Genomic DNA, 27,101 nt, shown 5'->3' with positions numbered 1-27,101 from the left:
TTTCGGGACTCACACAGGGCCAACACCAAGCATTACGGTCGGGGGAGCTATTGGCTTTAATGTGAAATAACAATTAGTGCTTGTTGAGGGCACTATGACTGCTCGACAGTACGTTGATAGGGAATTCAATTCAGTGGTTGTCCCTATGATGGCGAACATTGCTAATGGGATGTTTCAGCAGGACAGTGCCCGGGTTCACACTGAACGCATCTCCAGAGAAACTCTCCACGACATCACAACCTTAGAATGGCCCGCCAGATCCCCGGACCTCAGTCCTATTGAGCATGTGTGGGACATGATGGGTCGACAACTGGCCAACCGTCCTCAGCCATCTACAACTCTGGAACAACTGACCCGTGCAATGCAGCAAGCATGGGCCACAATTCCTCAGGAAGCGATCCAGGGCCTTATTGACTCCATGCCTCGACGATTTCATCAATGTATTGCAGCTCGTGGTGGGCATATCCTGTACTGTTTGTTGTCCAAACTTGCGGTCAGAGGGACCTGAAAGTGTAATCATCGAAGCACAACCGAACACTCGTCCTGCATGTTCAATTGCAGCAATGTAGTACCACTCTTTCTGGGTGTTGCAATTTCCATTTTCTTCAGTGTAGTTTTGGAAAGGCTAATTTTCATACCATACTCATTACACCTATTTTCAAATTCCAAGATATTAGACTGCAGTCTTTTGACACAATCTGCCATTAAGACCAAGTCATCAGCATAGGCCGGACTGCTTCCTACACTTCCACTTAACTGAATCCCTCCCTGCCAATAAACACCTTTTCAGCAGATGATCCATCTAAACTACGAACAACAAAGGTGAAAGATAACAGCCTTGTCTAACCGCTGTAAGTGCCCTGAACCAAGAACTCATTCTACCATCAATTCTCACTGCAGCCCAATTGTCAACATAAATGCCTTTGATTGATTTTAATAATCTACCCTTAATCCCATAGTCCCCCAGTATGGCGAACATCTTTTCCCTCGGTACCCTGTCATACGCTTTTTCTAGATCTACGAAACATCAACATAACTGTCTATTCCTCTCGTAGCATTTTTCATTTACCTGGCGCATACTGAAAATCTGATCCTGATAGCCCCTTTGTGGTCTGGAACCACACTGGGTTTCATACAACTTACTCTCAACGACTGATCGCACCCTCCCTTCCAAGATGCCAGTGAATACTTTGCCTGTTATACTGATCAATGAGGTACCTCGATAGTTGTGGCAATCCTTCCTGTTCGCTTGCTTATAGATAGGTGCAATTACTGCTTTTGTCCAATCTGAAGGTACCTTACCAACACTCCATGCTAATCTTATTACTCTTTGAAGCCATTTCATCCCTGCCTTCCACTATACTTTACCATTTCAGGTCTAATTTCATCTATTCCTGTTGCTTTATGACAATGGAGTTTAATTACCACCTTTTCCACTTCCTCAAGCGTAATTTCATCAACATCATTTTCTTTCTCCCCATGAGTTCGGTTGTTCGCGACACTACCAAGAAGATTTGCTCTTACGTTGAGAAGATGTTCAAAATATTCCCTCCACCTGTCCAGTGATTCCCTCGGATCTATTATAAGTTCACTGAATCACCCAAAACAGTGTTCATTTCCTTTTTCCCTCCCTTCCTAAGATTCTTTATTACCGTCCAGAAAGGTTTCCCTGCTGCTTGACCTAGCCTTTCCAGGTTATTACCAAAATCTTCTTATGACTTCTTTTTGAATTCAACAACTATTTATTTCGCTCTGCTTCATCTACGTACAACTCCCTATCTGCATCAGCCTTTGTTCGGAGCCATTACTGATAAGCCTTCTTTTCACGTTTACATGTTGCTCTCACTTCATTATTCCACCAAGATGTTCACTTTTTCCCATCTTTACACACAGTTGTTCCTAGGCATTGCCATGCTGTTTCTACCACTGTATGCCCTCCCCCCCCCCCCCATTCTCTTTCTATATCCTGAACCTGCTTACTGTCCACTGTTCGGTACTTCTTACTAATCATATCCATGTACTTCTGTCTAATTGCCTCGTCCTAGAGATTTTCTATCGTTATTCGTTTGCAGGCAGATTGGGAATGTGACACACTATGTAAGAATCATACATACAAATGGTATATGTAGAGTGACTCTCCATGCTCGTATTTCACGTTCGTGTCTTAATTGGACAATTTGTGAGTAAGAAGATAACTCTACTTAAAAATTGCATCAGGAAGTTTTAAAGCGAAACTATCCTTGTTTATAAAAATCTGAGATACAAGTATTCTGAAATAGAACGCTTCATTTGCCCTGTTATGTCTCCCATCGAATTAAATCAGAGTGAGGCTAGGATAGTAGGCATGTCTAATTGTTTGAATAATGCAATCAATAGATAACCTTATTATGGAACGTGGTATTTCAAAGCAATTATGTCTGATATTTTGATGTGTCAAGCTCAATTACCCACCTATTTATATCTATTAGAGTCACCTGCTGTCAATATCGAGTACTCTGTGACTTAGCATCGCTGTTCATGAATTCGTCATGCTTCATTATCCTCCACCTATCATTAATTATATTGCCAAAGTTTGGTTTGAAACTCCTCTACTCTGTCAAACTAATAACTATTATCTTCTACCAACGGTAGTAGAATTTCATCTAACGACATATATAAATTCTTAGGAATGAAGATGTACTAAATTAAATTGAGCGAAATTGCTTACAATTGTTGCAGGAGACGCTGGGAATTGTCATCCTCGCTGCTGAACGCAGAGTTGACTCTTTTTCCACGGTAAAATTTTAGGCTCGCCGGTTCATGGAGCGTTAGGGCATAACGAATTTTGAAGGAGTTCACGTTTTCAATCTAAAAAATATATTTTGGAAACCTCCTCTGTGAACCACGTGACTTTGCCGCGGTGGAGGGGCTTGCGCGTCCCAATAAAGCAGATAGCCGAACCGTAGGTGCAGTCATACCACTTGAGGATGTGTCGAGAGACCAGCCTAACGAATGGCTCGTTGAAGTGGGGTCGCAGCCTTTTGAATGTTGCAAGGGCGGAAGTCTGGATAATTGACTGATGTGGCCTTGTAATAATATGTTAACATAAGTTAGATGAGTTGATACTGCTACACGGCTGAAACCAACGGGAAACTACTGCCATAACAAACTCCCGAGGACATGAAGTTCTCTATGTATGTATATATGAATGAATGATGTGCTGATGATGATTTCCTCCCGGGTAAAATATTCCGGAGGTAAAATAGTCCCCCATTCGGATTTCCGGAACCACTCGGAGTGTGGAATGTTTGGAGTTTGAATCTTTGTGGTTGGTTAGAGAATCTGAGGAGGGAAATGGATAGACTAAAATTTTGGTATAAATGAGGTACGTTGGCAGGAGAAGCTGGATTTTTGGTCAAGCAGTTGCAGAAATTATTAATACAAAATTAAACATGGGAAATGTAGGAGTTAGTTTAAGTATGAATAAGAAAATAGTGCAGCGGGCAAGCTATTACGACCAGTATAGTGAACGGATCGTTGTTGTCCAGATAGACACGAAGCCAATGGGCACCACAGTAGTGCAGGACTGTATACCTACTAGTTCAGCAGATGATGAAGAAATCGAAAGAATATATGAAGAGATAGGATATTTAATACAATACGTAAAAGCAGACGAAAATCTAATTTTTTTTTTGTTAGTTGTTTTACGTCGCACCGACACAGACAGTTCTTACGGCGACGATGGGACAGGAAAGGGCTAGGAGTGGGAAGGAAGCGTCCGTGGCCTTAATTAAGGTACAGCCCCAGCATTTGCCTGGTGTGAAAATGGGAAACTACGGAAAACTATTTTCAGTGCTGCCGACAGTGGGGTTCGAACATTCTATCTCCCGAATACTGGATACTGGCCGCACTTAAGCGACTGCAGCTATCGAGCTCGGTACAAAATCTAATTAAGATGGGAGACTGGAATGCATTGGTTGAGAGGTATGCTAGAACATACACATTCCGGTCATTCTGGACATTCCTTTTCACCACTACTAACCCCTATTCCGATTGGGGCAGAACATTGACTTAAACGGCATACAGAGTGTCACAGTTCATCGCAGCAACCCTGAAAACTATGGATTCGCCACTAATATCTATCGTTTTTAGTAATTTTTATATTTCACCCTCCTCCTTAGGGGCTTTTAGGGGTAGAAGTTTAATTGTCAGCTATGCTGGAACATACACACACATATCCATAATCTCGGTCACTTAGGACACTTTTTTTTTTTACTCTTTCTCACTCCATGCCGATTGGTGCTCAACTTCTACCTAAATGACATCCAGTGTGTTACTATTCATCTCAGCGACCCCGAGAACTATGTAATCGACACTATTTTCCATTATTTTTATATCTCAGCCCCTCCCACCCGCACCCCTAGGGGTGCTGGGGTTGTCATAGGTCTACGCACGTTGTCTCCTGATAGTAAGTCATAAGTGTACCAACTTTGGTTGAAATCGCTCCAGTAGTCCAGAAAAATATGGATTCGAAACTGATATCGGTTGTTTTTAATTATATTTCACCCTCCCTTAGGGGTTGTAGGGATGTCTTGCCCCCACAGTATCTTTTACAGATAGTAAATAATATTTGTAGCAAATTTAGTTGACAGCTATGCTGGAACATACATACGTTCATTACCTCAGTCACTTTTAACATTTTATTTTTTCACCCTTTCTCTACCCCTATGCCAAAGGAGGCTGAACTTGGTACTTAAAAATCCGGAGTGCCACTATTCATCTCAGTGACCCCGAAAAATATGAATTTTCTATTATTTTTATATCTCATACCCACACCCCTACCCCTAAGGGTGCTAGGGGTGGCTTACCCCCTCAGTGCTCGTCTCCAGATACACTGACTGACAGAGCAAATGCAACACCAAGAAGGAGTGGTCAGAACTTTATGCCAATTGCAGGGTAGACTGACGTCACTGAGGTATGCTCATGATGTGAAATGCGCCGCTGTGCTGCGCACGTAGCGAACGATAAATGGGACACGGCGTTGGCGAATGACCCACTTCGTACCGTGATTTCTCAACCGACAGTCATTGTAGAACGTGTTGTCGTGTGCCACAGGACACGTGTATAGTTAAGAATGCCAGGCCGCCGTCAACGGAGGCATTTCCAGCAGACAGACGACTTTACGAGGGGTATGGTGATCGGGCTGAGAAGGGCAGGTTGGTCGCTTCGTCAAATCGCAGCCGATACCCATAGGGATGTGTCCACGGTGCAGCGCCTGTGGCGAAGATGGTTGGCGCAGGGAAATGTGGCACGTGCGAGGGGTCCAGGCGCAGCCCGAGTGACGTCAGCACGCGAGGATCGGCGCATCCGCCGCCAAGCTGTGGCAGGCCCGCACGCCACGTCAACCGCCATTCTTCAGCATGTGCAAGACACCCTGGCTGTTCCAATTTCCAGAACAATTTCCCGTCGATTGGTTGAAGGAGGCCTGCACTCCCGGCGTCCGCTCAGAAGACTACCATTGACTCCACAGCATAGACGTGCACGCCTGGCATGGTGCCGGGCTAGAGCGACTTGGATGAGGGAATGGCGGAACGTCGTGTTCTCCGATGAGTCACGCTTCTGGTCTGTCAGTGATAGTCACTGCAGACGAGTGTGGCGTCGGCGTGGAGAAAGGTCAAATCCGGCAGTAACTGTGGAGCGCCCTACCGCTAGACAACGCGGCATCATGGTTTGGGGCGCTATTGCGTATGATTCCACGTCACCTCTAGTGCGTATTCAAGGCACGTTAAATGCCCACCGCTACGTGCAGCATGTGCTGCGGCCGGTGGCACTCCCGTACCTTCAGGGGCTGCCCAATGCTCTGTTTCAGCAGGATAATGCCCGCCCACACACTGCTCGCATCTCCCAACAGGCTGTACGAGGTGTACAGATGCTTCCGTGGCCAGCGTACTCTCCGGATCTCTCACCAATCGAACACGTGTGGGATCTCATTGGACGCCGTTTGCAAACTCTGCCCCAGCCTCGTACGGACGACCAACTGTGGCAAATGGTTCACAGAGAATGGAGAACCATCCCTCAGGACACCATCGGCACTCTTATTGACTCTGTACCTCGACGTGTTTCTGCGTGCATCGCCGCTCGCGATGGTCCTACATCCTACTGAGTCGATGCCGTGCGCATTGTGTAACCTGCATATCGGTTTGAAATAAACATCAATTATTCGTCCGTGCCGTCTCTGTTTTTTCCCCAACTTTCATCCCTTTCGAACCACTCCTTCTTGGTGTTGCATTTGCTCTGTCAGTCAGTGTAGTAAGTCATAAGTGTACCAAGTTTGGTTGAAATTGCTCCAGTTGTTTAGGAGGAGATGTGGCATTTACATACATACATACATACATACATGTATACATACATACATACATACATACATACATACATACATGTATACATACATACATTTTTTATATACTGTATGAGGGTATCTTACCAACACTCCATGCTAATCTTATTAGTCTATGAAGCCGTTTCATCTCTGCCTTTTCACTATACTTCACAATTTCAGGTCTAATTTCATCTTTTCCTGCATATACTGTATGTGTTTATACGACGTTAAACAAATAGCAGTATTTATTTATTTATACGTATTTATCGCTACAAGCATACAGATGAGCATTTACAAGTGTCTACACTTACGTATTCAAACATAAGTAGATTTGTCATAAATTCACAGTCAACAAAGCACTGGGGAGTCATAATATAAGATCTAAGTTGCCCCGTCACTGTTAAGCCTGTTCACAAGCTCTCACGAAGTGCTCTGTAGATCCTGATAATAACCTCTTCGGACAGTCCTTACCAGTATGTAGGATTGTCTGATTCGCGTCACCACAGTCACACTCAGGGAACGGTCGCATGCCCTATTTATGTAGTAAAGAGCCATATGGTCCATGACTTGTTCGGACTCTGTTGAAGGCAATCCAGGTCTCCATAGTAGACGAAAATCCTTTTGGAGGGTGCTAGGCATTAAACAGAGATTGCCATTCCAAACGCCACTCAGTTATCGCAATGAAATCTCTGGAGTTATTGTGCTATTCAGAATGCTGGAAATCTAAATTTCAGTCGCTGAAATCCTACATATATACCTGACTACGGCATACGACACAGTCTGGAGGGAGGCGTTGTGCATACACCCGACGGCCCCAGGCTCGATTCCCGGCTGGGTCAGGGGTTTTTAATTGTAAATGATTAATATCCATGACCTGGGGACTGGGTATTTTTGTCGTCCTTAACGTTCCTTTCATCACATTCAACACTCTACACTTCCTCCATTCCAATTACACACAGGTTCACATGGTGCAAGTAGGGGCAAAAGATCTCTATAGGTCGACGCCCCGAACAAGTAGCATTTTTTCAATTAGAAAAAGGTTCTAACATATTTTTAGGCAGCTTATATTTTACGTATTGTAATAGGCATCAATTAAAACCATGTTTATGTTACTACATTGATAATACCGCGTTATGGGGATAATATAAAACTAGTTTCACTTGTCTCTTTGCTCCCCACGTCACATAATATAATTTTACCATCCGATGTGAAGTGGGGAAAGTCCTGTAATCACTTTTTAATTAAAGACGATTTGGAACCTAACACTTTCGGCATAATTCATGGTGTAAATTGTACTACCACGCTCAGTTTCAAGGCCGTCTCGCTAGGTGCGCTGCCAATAATTGTCTTGCGATATCTCGCGAAGTGGCACGTATTCTCTATAGCGTATTCGGTAGTAACACTTAAATGTTTCAAGAACCATACATCGTCAGTGTGTACTACTTAGTTTCGTAATAACAGTGCTCTGTATCCGTCTTCTAACTTTATTCCCCTTTCATAATTCCACCGTTTTGATTTCCAGTTTGTTTCCCTCAGTAGTAGCTTTAAGTCTTTTATTTTCTCTAAAGTAATTCCTTTCAGTCTGCTACTTCGATGCTCCAAACAGATATTCAGACCACGTCTCGGTCCATTAATTTAAATGTTGAACTCTAGTACAGCTCACTGGGATGAATTGCTGAGTGCGTGATTTGACTTTTGTAAATGCTCTCTCTTAATGCTTACCGTTTCGATTTATCTACAGCTCTGTATACAAACCTAATAATTTGACCGCATTAGTTACTCTTTTTTTTCCATATCTAATTTCTTCACGTAGTTAGTTTCCATAAATCACCTGATTAATAGAGGCGATGGCCTTAATGGTTGCTCTCTTAAAAAGGTAATAACAATAACACATTACCAAACACTCGTAAACGAACAGGTTGCTATTCCAAGCAGAACTCCTCTTCGCCTGGGAGTCCTTAGGGGACTGTACAGCCCAATACGAGAGGCGCACAATTTGCCGCAGAGATGGCATATAGGCCCTGGTGGACCGGCCACTGTTCTCCTATTTCGCTTTTTTTGTTTTTTATATTGTCTCTTATCGTTTGCTATTCGCCTTTGGTTTTCTTCAAAAAGTAGCGTGCCGCGATGAACTAATGACCTTCACGATGAACGGTTGAGGGGCTAAGGTCTCCCATTTGCTAACATCAGTGTGGCACATCTTCGTGTTACCCTTAATTACATCCTTAAATCCCTTCGTCTGACCTCCCAAACAACTTTTATCCACTGTTAACTCAGAGTAAAACACTTGCTTGGGAATACGAGTATTGGACATGCGTATTACATGTCTTGTCCATCGTCTTAAAGCCATGGCTTCTATACTGGTGGTCTGTGCCTCTTCAAGTACACTGACATGTGTATTTCTGTCTTTCCAGGTTGTAGTCTCTGCAGAATTATCCTTAAACATCGCTGGTGATATTGTTCCAGCATTTTAATATGTCGTCTGTGTCATGTCCAGGATTCATATCTATATAATAAACTGAGAACTACAACTGAATTGTATACGAGGATCCTTGTTACAGCATTGACATCATGATTGTCAAATTCTCTAGATCTTACAACATGGAAAACGATAATCACAATCTTGCCCCCTTCGCAACTTTTGATTGCCGCACGACTTTTGGAAGAAGTCATAAGTTGTTAGAAGACTGCTGTGTGTGGATTCTTTTAGTGTGTGTGTTGCTGCACATCAACAAATGTACCTTACTTAATATTATGTTCAATGGCAAAAAGATGCAATACGATTGAAAGATTCCTAGTCATTGCAGCCTTTAATAATAGCAACAGCAACAGCAATAATAATAATAATAATAATAATAATAATAATAATAATAATAATAATAATAATAATAAATTACACGTACAGGGCTTGGTCTTTTTCTACTAGACGGCCTTATCCGTAAGGATGGGACCCACTGTTAGGTAAATGCTAAGGATGAAAACGGCACACACAGCCAGCCCCCGAACCAGACGAATTAACCAATTAAGTTTAAAATTCCCTACACGGCCGGGAATCGAACCTGGGTCCTTCTGGACCAAAGGTCAGCACGCTAACTATTTAGCCATGTAACGAAAGAGCTAAACGGGTTACATACATGTAAGGATATTGATAGGTTAGGAGTAGACGAACAGCCTTTGGCAAGAAGCGGTCGACTTGTAGTCCGAACGACTGCATTTCGACTGCTTTCCGACTTCATTTTTCAGTTTTCACGACTTTATCTTGTGATCCATCCCTATTTCAACTTCATACCCGACTGTTCATTTAACACATGTGCCAGCCCAAGCATTGTTTATTTCAACTCTGTTGTCACAGGATTCGCACTTGTAATTCCATATGATGGCTTACTTTTATTTCGTCAATAAACGAACCCGTATCAAAGGTATCGTTATCAATATACATCTTGTCACTTCAGCTACAGTTCGTGTAGTGTGAGCGTCTGTAAGTGTGAAGTCGACCGCTCAGCGGGGAACGGTTGCAAATGATCCGGTAGATTGCAAAATGCCCTCCATGTACTCCTAGCCATACTGAAGTCGAGTCGTACGTATATGCAGTATACTTCATGACACTTCACGTGGATGTCACCTTTTATGGAAATGAAGGCTTCCCTGGTGGGTCAGTGGTAAAGTGTCTGACTCATGATCACGAGTTCATGGGTTCGATGACTGCTGAAGTACTGTAGGTGCAGAAATTCACTTTCTTCTTACTCACCAAGAAAGTCGAATTTTGGACAGACGGAGCCAAGGGCAATGCTAGTGAAATGTAAATTATTGTTCACCTTGACTTTTAACTGTCTTGCTTGCTTATTACTTATATAATTATATTATACATGCCTGAATGTTATAGCTAAGGCTGTAAAAGGCTTATTTGAATGAAATTATTTTTATTTCGGTTTTACTCTGCACTTTATCATTGATTATGTTTTAGTCTAGTTTCTTGTAGTAGCACCTCCTTTCCTTGCCTGTTTGCGGTTTTGAATGCTTTCCGCCGTTGTCTTGTACTTCACTTCTAGACTGCATCGGGGTAAATGTATTATTAATGTTCTCATTCGCGGCTCTGTGAATGCTGCATGGTGTCTGGAAACCAAATGATTCCTATAAAATTGTAATTTAGACGACTTAAGTCTGCATTCATTAAGCTGTATATTGCTGTTAAGTGACGTGACACTTTAGGGTAGATAGCGTCCTTGGTTTTTTTTCATATTATTTTCGAATGATGAGAAGAAAGAAGAGGCTCGCAAGGAATCATTTACTGAAAAGTATTAAACAGTAGAGAAGGATTCAGTTGCATGAAAATGTAATAAGCAACTTGGCCAATGCTGACTTTTGCCGAAGCTTTAAATTTAATTTAGACAGTTCTTGTAACTTACAAATTCAACAAGTGTGTTTTGGATATTAGCATTCTCAAGTCTTAGGTGATATCAGTTGAGAAGAAACGTGAGTGAATTGAATGTAACGCATGTAATACAAAACTTCAGGTATGTTAACGCGCTATGGCTATGGAGCTAAGCTCTGCATTCGGGAGGCGATTACGTTAGAACCCCACCGTCGGCTGTCCTGAGAATGGTTTCCTATTGTTTCCCGTTTTTACTTGCAGGCAAATATCGGGACAGTTCCTATCCACTGGCCACAGTCAATTTTTTCCACTTCCTTACCGAATGCCATCCACTATCATTCATTTCATCTTCATTAGCTCCTAAACTGAGGTTGGTGTCAGGAAGAGCATCCGGCCGTAAATCGTGTCATAAAATATCATTTCTACTCATCCCCGACCTCGTAATAAGACTACAGGGTAGACCAGAGGTGCTCACGCTGGGCATTTCGTCTCGCGGGTGCCCACCTCTGTAAGCGGGCAGGCAGGCAAGTGATGAGCCAAAGTGACGTGTTACGTCACACCCCGTGAAGGTTAGGCGAAATTCTTCAAGTTACTATCGATCATTGCGGCGATACCTGAGTTTGAAACGGAGGCAGAAAATAGTGAAAGAAAGAGGGCAGAAATACACGTCATTTTCAAATTACGTTATAAGGAATAACTTATTTATGTTCGTGGCAGTGTATGTATATTGACCGGATGCAGTTAGGCCTACAACCTCAAATATTTTTGCTCTGTACGTAATTAATTAAGGGGCTGCCTGGCCGAGGCGGTAAAGGCGTGCTCGGTTCGCCCAAAAGGACGTGGGTTCGAATCCCCGTCAGGAAGTCGTAAAATTTAAGAAACGAGATTTCCACTTCCGGAGGTGCATATGGCCCTGAGGTTCACTCTGCATACACCAAAAATGAGTACCACGTTAATTCCTGGGGGCAAAGGCGGCCGGGCGTAGAGCTTAACCACTCTACCCCATCACGTGCCGAGGTTAACAATGGTGGAAGCCTTTACCTTCCACTCCTCCAAGGGCCTTCATGGCCTATACGGAGGTGACTTTGCTTTTTGCTTTACGTAATTAATTGCAGTTCCACTAATATATTTCAAAAGGTGCTTTTAGAAACATTTCGTCTTCTTCTTCTTTTAACGAGTTGCTTTACGTCGCACCGACATAGATAGGTCTTATGGCGACGATGGGACAGGAAAGGGCTAGGAGTGGGAAGTAATCCTCCGTGGCCTTAATTAAGGTTCAGCCCCAGCATTTTCCTGGTGTGAAAATGGGAAACCACGGAAAACCATCTTCAGAGCTGCCGACAGTGGGGATCGAACCCACTATCTCCCGAATACTGGATACTGGCCGCACTTAAGCGACTGCAGCTATCGAGCTCGGTAAGAAACATTTCTAACATAATACGGAGTTAAGGTCGATAAGCTGTGGCTTATGGTTGCTTGGATTTAAATTATCTGATAAACTCACCAACAATCCAATCATGCTTTCTGGGAATAACATCAGTATGGTTATTTATTTTAAAGCATGCTGTACATCTGTTTGGTAAGGTACATTTACATTGTTGTACTTTAATCTAGGATAGTAAATATCTATGTCCTCGCTCATGGTGAAACTCCCTGGCCATTTAGAGGCTAGTTATCATCATCGGACACCTGATTAGTTTTAAACACTATTTTCAGAAATTCAGTGAACAGGGATAGGCACAACACTTCAGAACTCTGCATAATCAAGCAGTAAACTTGTTGAATTTATATTACGTTTTGCTGAATGAATTAAAAAATGGAAATAATGTCATTCCTATCCAAGCATTTGTAAATCGTAACTTGTATGCTTAAACCCGGTACCTTTGTAAGTTGTAACACAAAAGTTATAGGGTGTCAGTTTTCTTTTGAATGCATACGTATAAGAAAATAAAACCGACTGTTTATCGAGCGCAGTATAAATCGAACTGGTATATCTTGAAAAGATCGGTTTTCTTGCGATTATAGCGAGGTTTCCTTTTAATACTGCACCCCAGTCAGTATTTTGTTGAGTAGTGGAGGAGAGATTCGTAGTCACTGTTCCCTTTCCTGCAAAGTGTGTTCGCTCTCTCGCTTTACTGTAACGTATGCTTGCTACGTAAGCTGCCCGCATTTACGTCACGCCAGCCCGGCCGCACTGGGCTAGCCTCAACGGGTGAGCGCCTCTGGGGTAGACGGTAGTATATTACAGTAAGTGAAATAAAATCAAGACGTAGCAAAGCTAATCCAGTGACCTCGCAATTGCGATCAATGGAATTCTATAAGAAAGAGGTGCGTTCTCTTACGAAAGTGAAACCTTGAAATGCCATAGGTCATTTTAGTGGAAAATGAGAGTTTCACTTTGATTATTGCCACGAACCCTGCAAGCAGTTCAAATTAGCATGAGTAGATGGCGAGAGTGCATAGTCCACGGGTCCTTAAATTGTAATTTCAAAGGAAAAATTGTCTTCTTTGCCTAGTTTAGTGTGTTTGTATTCACAACTTAAGATTTACTTCGTTGCACGGTAGGGTAGTTCATTGATGTGTCAGAAGCTGTAAGACCTACGGGATCCTCCAAAAGGGCTAGAGGTCCTAGTTCATTTGCTTCAGAGTTATGGCATCCACCTGTCTAACATGCACTTTATTACAAACGAAAACGTTTCTCTTCCATTTAATGGAGGTCAGATACAAAGTGATTTCTTTCTCTTGCTGTTTTGACGTCGCACTGCAACAGATAGCATAGAAGTGGGTTAGAACTAGAAAGGAAGTAGCCGTGGTTGTAGTTAAGGTATACAACCTCGGCAAATGCCGGGTGTGAAAATGAAAACCACGGAAAGCCATACGTAGGGCTCCTAAATGTGGGGTTCAAACAGACTGTCCCTCGAATGCAGACTTCCCGCTATACGACCCGTATCGCGTAACCAACTAGCTCGGGTTCAAAAAGGTTTAGTCCTGTTCTAAATTTGCTTGAATTCAAACTCTTTCCGTTTTTTAATCATCGTCCGCAGTCTGGTTAAATCTTCAAATGCCTATAATAATATTAATAATAATAATTTTATTGGTTTTAAGCAGGGGCATCTCGTCTTGGGATCACACGAGCACGTAAACACCCTGGCAATCCTAAAAATCTTGAAATTTACACGATATTGTATGGTGAGAACAATATTGCTGTACGTTGAAAACGTCTTTACGAAGTTCTAAGTGCTGATTCACTTTCCGTTTGCATTTCAATCACGCGCCACGCCAGCCGATCACAACCCCGCTTTGAACTACAAACTTCGGTGTATTGCATAGCTAGAGATTGAAGCGGCAACGCTATGGGTATGGCGAATATGATCACAGTTTACTGTGTGATCACGGCACTGCCTGTTCGATACGCATCCGATGGCTGCTTCATATCGAGCAAGCGGTGGATTATGGACTGCTGACCCGCTTCCAATGCCTTCTCTAAAAGTTCTTCTCAAATCCGAAAGATGACAGCACGTATCGCATAGTCCGTGGCAGTGGTTAATGCACAGAGCTGACTAACCGCATGGCGCTGTTGACAGTCGCACGTGTAACATATTATTGAACCATAGAGGCGACACCATATAAGCTAACTGAGCTCTTCTTAACGTACTGACTATCTGAGGAGCAACTTAGGCCTATACATCGGATTTTTTAAAATATTCTGTCAGCTCTGTGTGAACACCCAAAGATTTCATGCACTGGTTTTAAGTTCCACTGACTACTTCTACAGTTTTCAGAGTCGCCGAGGTGCCAGAATTTTGTCCCACAGGAGTTGTTTTTGCTGGTAAATCTGCCGACACTTGACTGGCGTATTTGAGTATTTTCAAAAACCATTGGACTGAGCTAGAATCGAACTTGCCCAACCGAAGTCAGATGGCCCCCGTTCTACCATCTAAGCTACTCAGTTCGACACAAATACCTCTACCGGAAGTCTTAAGGAAACGGGGAAATTGCTGGTAACACTAATGAGGCACTCTTTTCATGATGAGTAAGGAGTAGTGAGTTGATTTCCCATTGCATTGCTCACCGACAAGGAAAGTGATATTGCCCTATAAATAGTTCCTTTAATTACATTTAAGCACTCGAGACACCCACACCTCAACAGCTTCCATACTGCCACAGCCACAAATAAGTCTGAGACTTCGGTGGAAGCTACATTTTTCTCTGGGCTTTGCTGTGAGACGTATCAAAAAATAATTTATCCCTCTAGAAATTGCAGAAGTTTTACAAACTCCTTATATATCATATCACTATCTGGCTATTATTACCTTCCTTCAGATGTTTGATCATTTGTATCAAATATAGATTCCATTCATTGAAATCAGTGTAATACAACGGGTAATTTTTCATTGGAACCATAATGGAAGGTTAATCGCTACAGCCTCATCTTTTATTGATAATGTGCCTCGCAGAGTTTTAGTAGTAAAAAAGGTAAAACTCCACTGTGAATATGTTTGAACTGATATTTTTAAGTGGCATATCACTTCCCTGACTATAGTTACGAATGCGATATATACAGTACGTAAGTAAACTTGTTAAATTCCTCATTGTAACATTTAAAGCAGCATATGTTTTTAGCAAAATGGGTGATTTATCTCTTGAGTATTTTGTATTAGCTGAATACCGTACGTATAACTCCGTCCTCGGGTACAGCAGAGTAGAGCGAAACAGTACACAAACCATGAAATATATGGATTTTACTATGACAAATTTCTTGCAATGAAATCTTACATTCCCTCAGCTTCAAGCCAACGGTTTTAATATGAAAGATTGCAAACCTAATTAACTTCCACATGCGGCGTCTATAGTTTTGGTGAAGGAAATACAGCAAGAATAATCACATGGATACGGAGAACTACCACATTTAATGTCACTGAATTCCTTACTCTGAAATACCTGCAGGTGTGAAATATCTTTCTCGCTTACGAAAATTAATACACCACCTGTACATCGCTGGCTGAAAATGTGTGATACAATTCAAAGCACTGTGAAGTGGAATAAATGATTATGTGTTGTGTTAAAGATATGTCGCAACGTTGGTCAACTGTCAGGGACAAAAGTTACATACATAATACATACGTACATAGTAGTAGACCCTATATTGGAGGGTTAGAAACTGTGCCCGAATAGAAACCGCCAAAAACAAAAAATATGAGCCGAGTTGAGTGGCTCAGATGGTCGAGGCGCTGGCCTTCTGACCCCAACCTGGCTCAGTCCGGTGGTATTTGAAAGTGCTCAGATACGTCAGCCTCGTGTCAGTAGATTTACTGGCATGTAAAAGAACTCTTTCGGGACAACATTTCGGCACTTCGGCGTCTCTGAAGGCTGTAAAAGAGGTTAGTGGGACGTAAAGCAAATGCCATTATTAAAAATGATTAGAGTATATTGGGGGATTAGAAACAATATCCGATTATACATACCTTGGCCCAACAGTCGCCAGTAATGTAAATTGCCGCTGATAGATCACGTGCAGAATTTCGGTGGCAGATAAGGCAATGTCGTGACCTACTTCCATGCGTAAAGACTGCTCTTTATCCATCTCACTACAGACGAGACTGGTTAGAACACTCATTCCATCTTCCGGAGCTTAAACTTGGATTTTCAGAGTATCTGGCAAAAATGAAATAAACATATTCAATATGTGGTGTTGAAGACGAATGCTACGAATTTGTCGACAGAAAAGAGTAGGCCTGTTTTGCAGTAACTCGAAGTCGAACGTGTATATCTTCCATGCAAACTGAAGTTTGTTAGTCACACCGCCCTTAGATTAGGAAAGAATATAGAAAACTTGTATCATCTCCGGCCATATCTTGAAGAATACCTCTGAGAAAACCTCCTTTACGATTGAGTGATGCTATCAATGGTGTCACTGACCGTGCAGTCAGTTCTACTTCCAAGAAACCACTAGATGATGATGATGATGATGATGATGATGCTTGTTGTTTTAAGGCGATGTCTTTCACAAAGAGTGCGTTGTGATCCTCAGAAATGAAGAAACGACCGAAAGAAAGAGATCATTGTGTTCATGTAGGACTTTATGTTTTGTTTCAGGAGCTTGGAACATCATGGTCGAAATCTCCGTGTACTTACAGTACAAGCAAATTGCTTGAGTTACATCAGACAGATATCAGTAACACGTTGGTGAATGTTGAAAATGACGGTAATGGTCACCCCAGTACCTGGACGTTCTACGAGCACAGGCCACTGCTGGCACTGCAGCGAATATGGAATCCTACCCCATGTGCTCGAGAGCTCTTCGTATTAAGCGTCATAACAACGTGAGATCTTTATTAGCGAGCAGTCTCAAAGAAAAAAGCCTTGAGGTTCATGAAGAAGTTCACTGTATAGTAGCAGGTGGGAGTAACTGTTGTATTGTTTTAATTGCCATCAATCGAAGACTCAACAAAGCAGAAATCATTGACCCTACGGTAAGGTTTGAAGACTCTTTTTCCCAGCCAGATGACGTGGATGGAGAAAAACAGGATATAGATATATATGTCAAATGCAACAAGACTTAACGTGGTCCTTGATGGCCGCAGCGAATTATATATAGATAGATATGCGCCGGCAATATCATACTTCCAGAGAGCGTCAGGAACCAGCGAGTAAGAGGTCTACTTCTGGGTGCTAGAGGGACCATCGCCAGAAATTTTATCCAATGGCAGCAATCGTACAGACTGGAGAGAAATATTGAAAACAAAATTGTCACCACGATTATAAAATTCTCGGTGGCAATAATGCGGGACCATTTGTAGAGAAAACATAATATTTAATTTCCTCCCGGCAGCATAAAAAAATGTTCATATTCTTGATTACATTGATATTCCTTCATGAAACCAACAATTCAGTTACTTTTTCAAAGAACTTGTGAGCTATTGTGTGTCCTTTGGCAAACACGTATTGGTGTCAGAATGAATACAATGCATATCCTAAATTTATTGGTAATAATACGTTTTTCCGAATGTCAACGGTCGTGTGACTCGGAGCCGTTTGCTGTTGACCAGGTGATGCGTTGTAGAAATATTTTAAATGTTTTAAAGCACAGAAGATACTTTATACCGAAAAATATTTTGACAACATGTACAGAATTTCACCTTTTACAAATCTATTTTACACGTGCACAATATGAATATATCAAAATATTGGTGTTCCAGTACTTCTGCATCGTTTATTAAAAGAAATTGCATCTATATATAGACATGCAAGCTATTACTATTATCATGTTTGCAGTTTTGGTCATTTAGCTGTCAGTTTGATTCGTGAGATGGTGTTTTCGAATCCCATCTGTCCGTATCCCTGACCAAATGTTGGGGCTTTACTTGAATTAAGGCCACAGTTACTTTCTTCGGACTCCTAACCCTTTTCTGTACCATCGTCGCCACAAGACCTACTTGTGTCGGTGCGGTGTAAAACAAATTGAATAAAAGAATAGTCCTCAACATATATAACGTCAAAAATACAGTCCTATTTCAAAAATAAAAATAAAGTTGAATATTTAAATATTCGATTTTTTGTAGGTCAGGTAAAAAATGAAATGGCGTATGGCCGGGGAGTGTCCGGGGAGAAGTTCGGGTCGCCAGATGCAGGTCTTTTGATTTGACTCCCATAGGCGACCTGCGCGTCATGATGAGGATGAAAAGATGATAAAGAAGACACATACACTCAGCCCCCGTGCCAGCGAAATTAACCAATTATGGTTAACATTCCCGACTCTGCCGTGAGTCGAACCCGGGACCCCTGTGAGCAAAGGCCAGCACGCTAACCATGTAGCCATGGGGCCGGACTTTAGGTCAGGTAGTATTTGATGATGAACGACTTAGGGTTTTGCTGACATAAATTACAATATTTTCCAGTGCGAAACGTTCGCTTTTTTACGTAGAATTTACATTCGACTTAGACAGTACGCTTGTATATTGCCTGAAGCTTGGTACGACGGGTAGTATAAACCGAGGGGCAAACGATACTACTACGTACCTCACAAACACCAGTCTCCTCCATTGGACAGGCCATTCGCTAAATTAAACATCATATTTCAAGAACTGTAGACATTCATCCTCCCTTCCATAAAATTATCTCTATTTATCTCCCAAATACCCAGTATAATATTTTATTAGCACAAGCGAGGAAAGTGCGGGATCCTGTTCAGAATTACTCGTTTTCTCATACTGTGGACAGCCTGTATAACCACGGTAGGCGTGCAACCATCTTAGTTGATCATCCTACGAAGTTTCATTGCAATCGGTGTTGTTCAAAAATATCCCTTGTTAGTGAGAGTAATCACGTCTGTCTTACAGGCTGTGTGCCTCTGGCACTCATACCTGTTCTTGTAATTTCGTGGGGCTAGGAATATGAAGTAATAGGCTGTGATACATGTTGTGGACCATTCTCTCTCATATGCCTGCGTTTGAAAGGAGACACCAAGTGTAAAAATTTCTAGGTTCGCCGGCATTAGAGTTTTAACCCACTCTTCAAGACATCTATTTAATTTAGGGCGTAGCGCACCCTAATGGAAGGGAAGTTACTGTGATAATCTATACAAAACACGATTCTGTGCCCCTAAGTAACACGATTAAGAAGAAACGCAACTTTCGGTGATCCTAGAAATGGTTCTCAGTTGCGTTCCTTCTCCAACTCTGAAGGAACGTGAGGATGATACCAAGTACCCATACAGATCAGTGACTTCACACGTAGTAACTTCATAGATCTATTCACTACGTTATTCCTAGCCTCTTATGTAAAACAAACTAGGTTGATTTACTTCTTCCTTTACTGATTAGCGTTGGATATGACTGTCCAAGGTAACTCGCATTTGGTCCCCCTTCGTGACAAATGTAAGGATAATCGAATATTTCATGTTCCCGATCGATTTATCATTCAAATGATATTTCAGCCTATTTCCAGTAAGTCGACCGGGTGAGGGATGGAATGAATGAAGCCCCATCTAGCGGCGAGGATAGGAATTTGGCCGGCTGCCGAAGCCTGTCGCATTCCCCTGGGACAATGATTAATGGATGACAGATGAAATGAAATGATATTGGAGAGTGTTGCTGGAATGAAATATGACAGGGATAACCGGAGTACCCAGAGAAAAACCTGTCCCGAGGCACACAAATCTCGCATGGAGTGACCGGGATTTGAACCACGGAACCCAGCGGTGAGAGGCCGGCGTGCTGCCGCCTGAGCCACGGACGCTGTCATTGTAAAGACATAACTGTAAAATACCGAGCTTGGTAGCTGCAGTCGCTTAAATGCGGCCAGTATCCAGTATTCGGGAGATAGTGGATTCAAGCCCCACTGTCGGCAGCCCTGAAGATGGTTTCCATGATTTCCAATTTTACACCAGGCAAATGTTGGCTCTGCACCTTAATTAAGGCCTCAGCCGCTTCCTTCCAACTCCTAGACCATTCCTATCCCATCGTCGCCATAAGACCTCTCTGTGTCGCTGTGACGTAAAGCTACTTGTAAAACAAAAAACAACTGCCAAATACAAGTATTCCGGGTATTTCTGATTATTATATTCACTCATTTCATTTTATAAAGTATAGAGGAGTGTTTAGCAAAAGGATTAGTGTAACTGGTTTATTTTTAGAATAAAACACAATTTTTGTTATTACACCATAAACAGCATTTTCAGATAAATATGTTGTGTGTAGATAGATCACCGGCTAGTTATTTTTCAAAAATTAGATCCATTTTAACAAGGAATATGAAGTAGTAATTTTAGTGACATACTTGGATATAAGCTTAGATATCTCATAAGGTAAAATCCTCATTTTTAGAGTAAGAGCACTTAACCCAGGTGGGAAATTAATTTCAGTTGTTGTACCGAGCTCGATAGCTGCAGTCGCTTAAGTGCGGCCAGTATCCAGTATTCGGGAGATAGTAGGTTCGAACCCCACTGTCGGCAGCCCTGAAAATGGTTTTCCGTGGTTTCCCATTTTAACACCAGGCAAATGCTGGGGCTGTACCTTAATTAAGGCCACGGCCGCTTCCTTCCCACTCCTAGCCCCTTCCTCTCCCATCGTCGCCATAAGACCTATCTGTGTTGGCGCGACGTAAAGCAACTAGCAAAAAAAAAAAAAAAAAAATCAGTTGTGGAGATTTCTTGTTCGAAAAAACAGCTCCCCGAACGTTTTAAAACCGGCAGAATCGGTCGTGCGCCCACACCCGAAATAAGGCAGTCGTCGGTCATTAGACGAAAGCTCACGTGTCGTTTAATAATACTGAATGTTTTAGTGCATTTTGCGCGTAACAAAAATACAGGGGAAAATTACAGAAATCGATTCCTTACACGTCGAAAAGAAAAATAAGTTATATTAACGTGGGCCCGGAATGACTTTCTGAATTACGAGACCGTTCAGTTTTTATTCGCTGGACTTAATCCGTGACACTCGCATAAAAAAATGTGTGATCATTTCTTGGCTGAACTGAACGATATAGAACCAAGTCGTTTTTTACAGAATATTCGAATCTGTTAGACTAGGAATGTGAGGGTTCAATTAGATGACTACCTATGAACCGAACATTCTATCATTGTAAAGTAACGAACGTGAATTGTGTGTACCAAATAACCGCATTATAATATACCCAGTTCCGTAGTATGTGAAGGTGCTCAAATACGCTAGAGCCGTGTCTTTAGACTTAGCGGGGCAAAATTCAGGCAAATCGGCGTCTGAGAAAATCATAAACGTAGTTAGTGGGGCTTACAGCCAATACTATAATTATCTTCATAGTGCTTAACATTGCTATTATACACTTTCAGTCTGCAAGCATTTCTGAATGAACTAAGTGCCTTCACATTCCTATATTTGCAACTACCTCTGAGACTCTGTTTAGTTCCACACTTCTTCCCTTTAAATCAGTGAAACCTGAGGCATAACCTGGTCTCCCTGCGCTTCTCTCGTCCTCCACGGTTGAGACTGTTAATCTCTCAGGTAACCTATCCTCCGTCATTGTCCGCACACTCGATGATGCCTACAGATTCATCCATCGAATTAACTCCTAACGTAGCCTTTACCTCCTCATTTCGAGTGCCTACTTCTTTCAATCACTCAATCACTACTGATCTACATTTAGGGCAGTCGCCCAGGTGGCAGATTCCCTATCTGTTGTTTTCCTAGCCTTTTCTTCAATGATTGCAAAGAAATTGGAAATATATTGAACATCTCCCTTGGTAAGTTATTCCAATCCCTAACTCCCCTTCCTATAAACGAATATTTGCCCCAATTTGCCCTCTTGAATTCCAACTTTATCTTCATAGTGTGATCTTTCCTACTTTTAAAGACACCACCCAAACGTATTCGTCTACTGATGTCCTCCCACGCCATCTCTCCACTGACAGCTCGGAACATACCACTTAATGGATCAGCTCGTCTCGTTTATCCCAAGTCTTCCCAGCCCAAACTTTCCAACATTTTTGTAACGCTACTCTTTTGTCTGAAATCGCCCAGAAGAAATCGAACTGCTTTTCTTTGGATTTTTTCCATTTCCTGAATCAAGTAATCCTGGTGAGGGTCCCATACGCTGGAACCATACTCTAGTTGGGGTCTCACCAGAGACAAATATGCTATCTCCTTTACATCCGTAATACAACACCTAAATACCCTCACAACCATGTGCAGAGATATGTACCCTTTATTTACAATCATATTTATGTGATAACCCCAATGAAGATCTTTCCTTATATAAATACCTAGGTATTTACAATGATCCCCAAAGGGAACTTTCACCCCATCAGCGGTGTAATTAAAACTGAGAGGACTTTTCCTATTTATGAAACTCACAACCTTAGTTTTATCCCCCTTTATCATCATACCATTGCCTACTGTCCATCTCAGAACATTATCGAGGTCATTTTGCAGTTGCTCACAATCTTGTAACTTATTTATTACTCTGTACAGAATAACATAATCTGCGAAAAGCCTTATCTCTGATTCCACTTCTTTACACAGATCATTGATATATATATAAGGGCACATAAAGGTCCAATAATACTGCCTTGGGGGAATTCCCCTCTTATGTCATCGTTCCGACCATTGTTTACACTTTTCGTTTGTTTTTGTTTCTTTCATTTTTAAAACTGACCACCTGACCTGGGTTGACCGATTGGAAAATGCTAGTTATTTTATTAACTAATTAAACATTAAAGGAGTTCTGATTTATAATACACATACACTGTATTCTTAGAAAATTTCAAGGAGAATGTTTTTGCAAATTTGATGATTCTTCTTGTATATTTAATTTGAACTGTGTTTATGGAATGTACGTAGATATTTTTATTGTGCTTGCAATGCCTGTTTTGTTATAGTTTTCAAGTCACATATTCGCTTTTGTTCAAACGCTTCTTATAATGTCGCAGGTTGTACTGTGAGTGATGCCATGGAGTGCGACATTGCAGGCTATGGTGCACGCCTCTCGCCCGTCGCTGAACCCTTGAGTGAGTACACCGCTTGCTTAGCTTCACTGCACGCTTCTTACATGCTGCCGAGCGGGGTACATCCTCAAAACAGAGCTTGCTTAAGCTTTCTCCAAAACTATTTTGAATCCTAATCAATATATTTTTGATTTTCGATTCACTAGTTTTATTTCTGAAATACAAGATGATTTTTTCCCAACGTTTGATTCAATTCGTTTTTTATTTGAAAATAAACGACATATTTCTCTATATTCGCCGCTCTGCAGCATGTATGACAATGATCGTGCATGATGTTGAATGTTATGCAGTGCTTAGCCTTTAATGCTCTGCACTTGGTCCAGATGCTGTATATGGGGTATGAAATTTAATGTACCGAACACTAATACTCTATTTCATGATATATTGACGTACTTTTCTCTGCCTCTAACTACAGTCATGCTAATCTGAAATACCTTGCTCAATAATATCGTTCTTCTTCAAGAGGGGACCAACACCTTTGACCGACCAAAAGTGCGATTTTTCAATTTATTTTCTCTGTATAAAAGTGCAGCCAGCATGGCAAGGTTATTCCACCTAGAGTGTAAGATGAATGAGACAGGAGAAGTCCCATCCGATTTTCGGCAGAATGTTGCCATACCTATTCCCATGAAAGCCGGTGCTGACAGGTGTGAAAACTACCGCACCATTAGCTTAGTATCTCATGCCTGCAAAATTTTAACACGTATTATTTACAGAAGAATGGAGAAACAAGTTGAAGCTGAGTTGGGAGGAGATCAATTTGGCTTCAGAAGAAATGTGGGAACATGTGAAGCAATCCTGACTTTACGTCTTAGAGGATCGAATCAAGAAGGACAAGCCTACGTACATGGCATTCGTAGATCTAGAAAAGGCATTCGATAATGTTAACTGGACCAAGCTATTTAAGATTCTGAAGGTGATTGGGATCAGATACCGAGAGTGAAGAATTATCTACAATCTTTTTAAAAATCAGTCTGCAGTGATAAGAATCGAGGGCTTTGAAAAAGAAGTAGCAATCCAGAAAGGATTGAGGCAAGGCTGCAGTTTGCCCCCCTCCTTTTCATTGTTTACATAGAACAGGCAGTAAAGGAAATCAAAGAGAAATTTGGAAAGGGAATCACAGTCCAAGGAGAGGAAATCAAAACCTTGAGATTTGCCGATGATATTGTTATTTTATCTGAGACTGCAGAAGATCTCGAGAAGCTGCTGAATGGTATGGACGAAGTAAGGAGTACAAGATGAAAATAAATAAGTCCAAAACAAAAGTAAAGGAGTGCAGTCGAACGAAGGCAGGTGATGCAGGAAATATTAGATTAGGAAATGAAGTCTTAAAGGAAGTAGATAAATATTGTTACTTGGGTAGTAAAATAACTAACGATGGCAGAAGTAAGGAGGACATAAAATGCAGACTAGCACAAGCAAGGAAGAGCTTTCTTAAGAAAAGAAATTTGCTCACTTCAAACATTGATATAGGAATTAGAAAGATGTTTTTGAAGACTTTCGTGTTGAGCGTGGCATTGTATGGAAGTGAAACATGGACGATAACTAGCTCACAAAGAAAGAGAGTAGAAGCGTTTGAAATGTGGTGTTACAGAAGAATACTGAAGGTGAGATGGATAGATCGAATCACGAATGAAGGGATACTGAATCGAATTGGTGAGAAGAGATCGATTTGGCTAAATTTGACGAGAAGAAGAGATAGAATGATATGACACATCTTAAGACACCCAGGACTTGTTCAGTTGGTTTTTGAAGGAAGTGTAGGTGGTAAGAACGGTAGGGGTAGACCACGGTGTGAATATGACAAGCAGATTACAGCAGATGTAGGATGCAATAGTTACGTAGAAATGAAAAGTTAGCACATGATAGGGTGGCATGAGGAGCTGCATCACACCAGTCTATGGACTGACGACTCAAACAACAACAACATAAAAGTGCAAACATTTTGTTAATATCTCCAACACTTTCGGAGTTATGACCAAAAACGTGAAGCCTTGTCACCCAAGCAAGCATTTATCGGCAATTTTGTTGCCCGTTTCTCGTCACTTTTGGTTTTCAGAACAGTTTCGCTGATAACTCTGAAAGTTTTTAAGGTATCAATATGAAATTTATGTAATACAGTATATATTAGAATTATTGAGCTACCTTCAGTGATTAAGTTTAAAAAAATTCAAATTAAAATTAATGAAAAAATTTCATCATCATCATCATCATCATCTGTTTACCCTCCAGGTTCGGTTTTTCCCTCGGACTTAGCGAGGGATCCCACCTCTACCGCCTCAAGGGAAGTGTCCTGGAGCTTCAGACTCTTGGTCGGGGGATACAACTGGGGAGTATGACCAGTACCTCGCCCAGGCGGCCTCACCTGCTATACTGAACAGGGGCCTTGTGGAGGGATGGGAAGATTGGAAGGGATAGGCAAGGAAGAGGGAAGGAAGCTGCCGTGGCCTTAAGGTCGGTACCATCCCGGCATTCGCCTGGAAGAGAAGTGGGAAACCACGGAAAACCACTTCCAGGATGGCTGAGGTGGGAATCGAACCCACCTCTACTCAGGTGATCTCCCGAGGCTGAGTGGACCCCGTTCCAGCCCTCGTACCACTTTTCAAATTTCGTGGCAGAGCCGGGAATCGAACCCGGGCCTCCGGGGGTGGCAGCTAATCACGCTAACCACTACACCACAGAGGCGGACATGAAAAAATTTACTACTTGAAAACGAATTCACGAAAAAAATTATACTTGATGGACTTCACACATTGTAGTACATGTTGTAGCTATATATTAATAGTAATAAAGAATCATAGGAAAATGTTTATGTGCTTGGGAATTATTAAGGACACGGCAAAATAGTGGCCATGATACCGCCATTTTGAGTAATTAATTATATATAATAGCACCGGTTAATATGACTTCTAAATATGTAGGCATACTACGTTTCCTTTTAGTATTTATTTCTATTGCTTCGGAAAAATATTTTAATACACCCCATTTTTCTATGTTCAAAGATCTAGGTTCCCCCTTAAAAAGGAATTTGATATTTGTATCAGTTCAGTTTTATCAAAATCGAATAATAATACCATAGAACAAATATTGTTGGAAATTTCTTTAATAGCGGTTGAATAATTATAGTAGTGACTTAGCCCGCCTTTACACAAGAGCAGTTTTGAATTTCTTTTTTCTGATAGACCTCGAAAGATTTACTTGTGGATGGCATTAGTTGTTTTACTCATATGAACATTGCTCAGTGTGACGTTAGGTTGCTTCTTTCTCCTCATGCATTTTTAAAGCCATACCCGCGCTTTGACTAAGACGACGATAACTCCTAAGACATGCATGTTAATTGCATACTATCATGGGCGTAGCCATGGAGGGGGGGGGGTGTTACTGGGAGTTAAAACACCCCCCTTTGAATTTTTCTTCTTAATCTGCTTACCCTCGTGGGTTGGTTTTTCCCTCGGACTCAGCGAGGGATCCCACCTCTACCGCCTCGAGGGCAGTGTCCTGAAGTTTCACACTCTGGGTCGGGGATACATCTGGGGAGAATGACCAGTATCTCGCCCAGGCGGCCTCACCTGGTATGCTGAACACGAGCCTTGATGGGGGATGAGAAGTTCAGAAGGGATAGACAATGAAGCGGCCATGTTCGTAAGTTAGGTACCATCCCGGCATTTGTCCGGAGAAGTGGGAAACCACGGAAAACCACTTCGAGGATTGCTGAGGTGGGAATCGAACGCCATCTACTGAATTGACCTCCCGAGGCTGAGTGGACTCCGTTCCAGCCCTCGTACCACTTTTCAAATTTTGTGACAGAGCCGGGAATCGAACCCGGGGGTGGCAGCTAATCACACTAACCACTACACCACGAAGGCGGACCTTTGAATTTTTACGAAAGAAAA

General features: G+C 41.9%; 1 long non-coding RNA gene across 1 annotated transcript in view; it reads left to right on the top strand.

Annotated features, from left to right (window-relative positions):
• The window catches only part of LOC136866340 (uncharacterized), a 604,033-nt gene that overhangs the window by 382,871 nt on the left and 194,061 nt on the right, over positions 1-27,101 (top strand). The window contains exon 3 of the long non-coding RNA XR_010859530.2: positions 23,134-23,211. This is a non-coding gene — a long non-coding RNA (uncharacterized lncRNA). The remainder of the gene's footprint in view (positions 1-23,133; positions 23,212-27,101) is intronic.

The sequence above is a fragment of the Anabrus simplex genome, chromosome 3 (genome assembly GCF_040414725.1).
Source record: "Anabrus simplex isolate iqAnaSimp1 chromosome 3, ASM4041472v1, whole genome shotgun sequence".
NCBI classification, from domain to species: Eukaryota; Metazoa; Arthropoda; class Insecta; order Orthoptera; family Tettigoniidae; genus Anabrus; species Anabrus simplex.
Note: the sequence above shows the minus strand (reverse complement) of the source record. Positions and strands in the feature narration are given on the sequence as shown.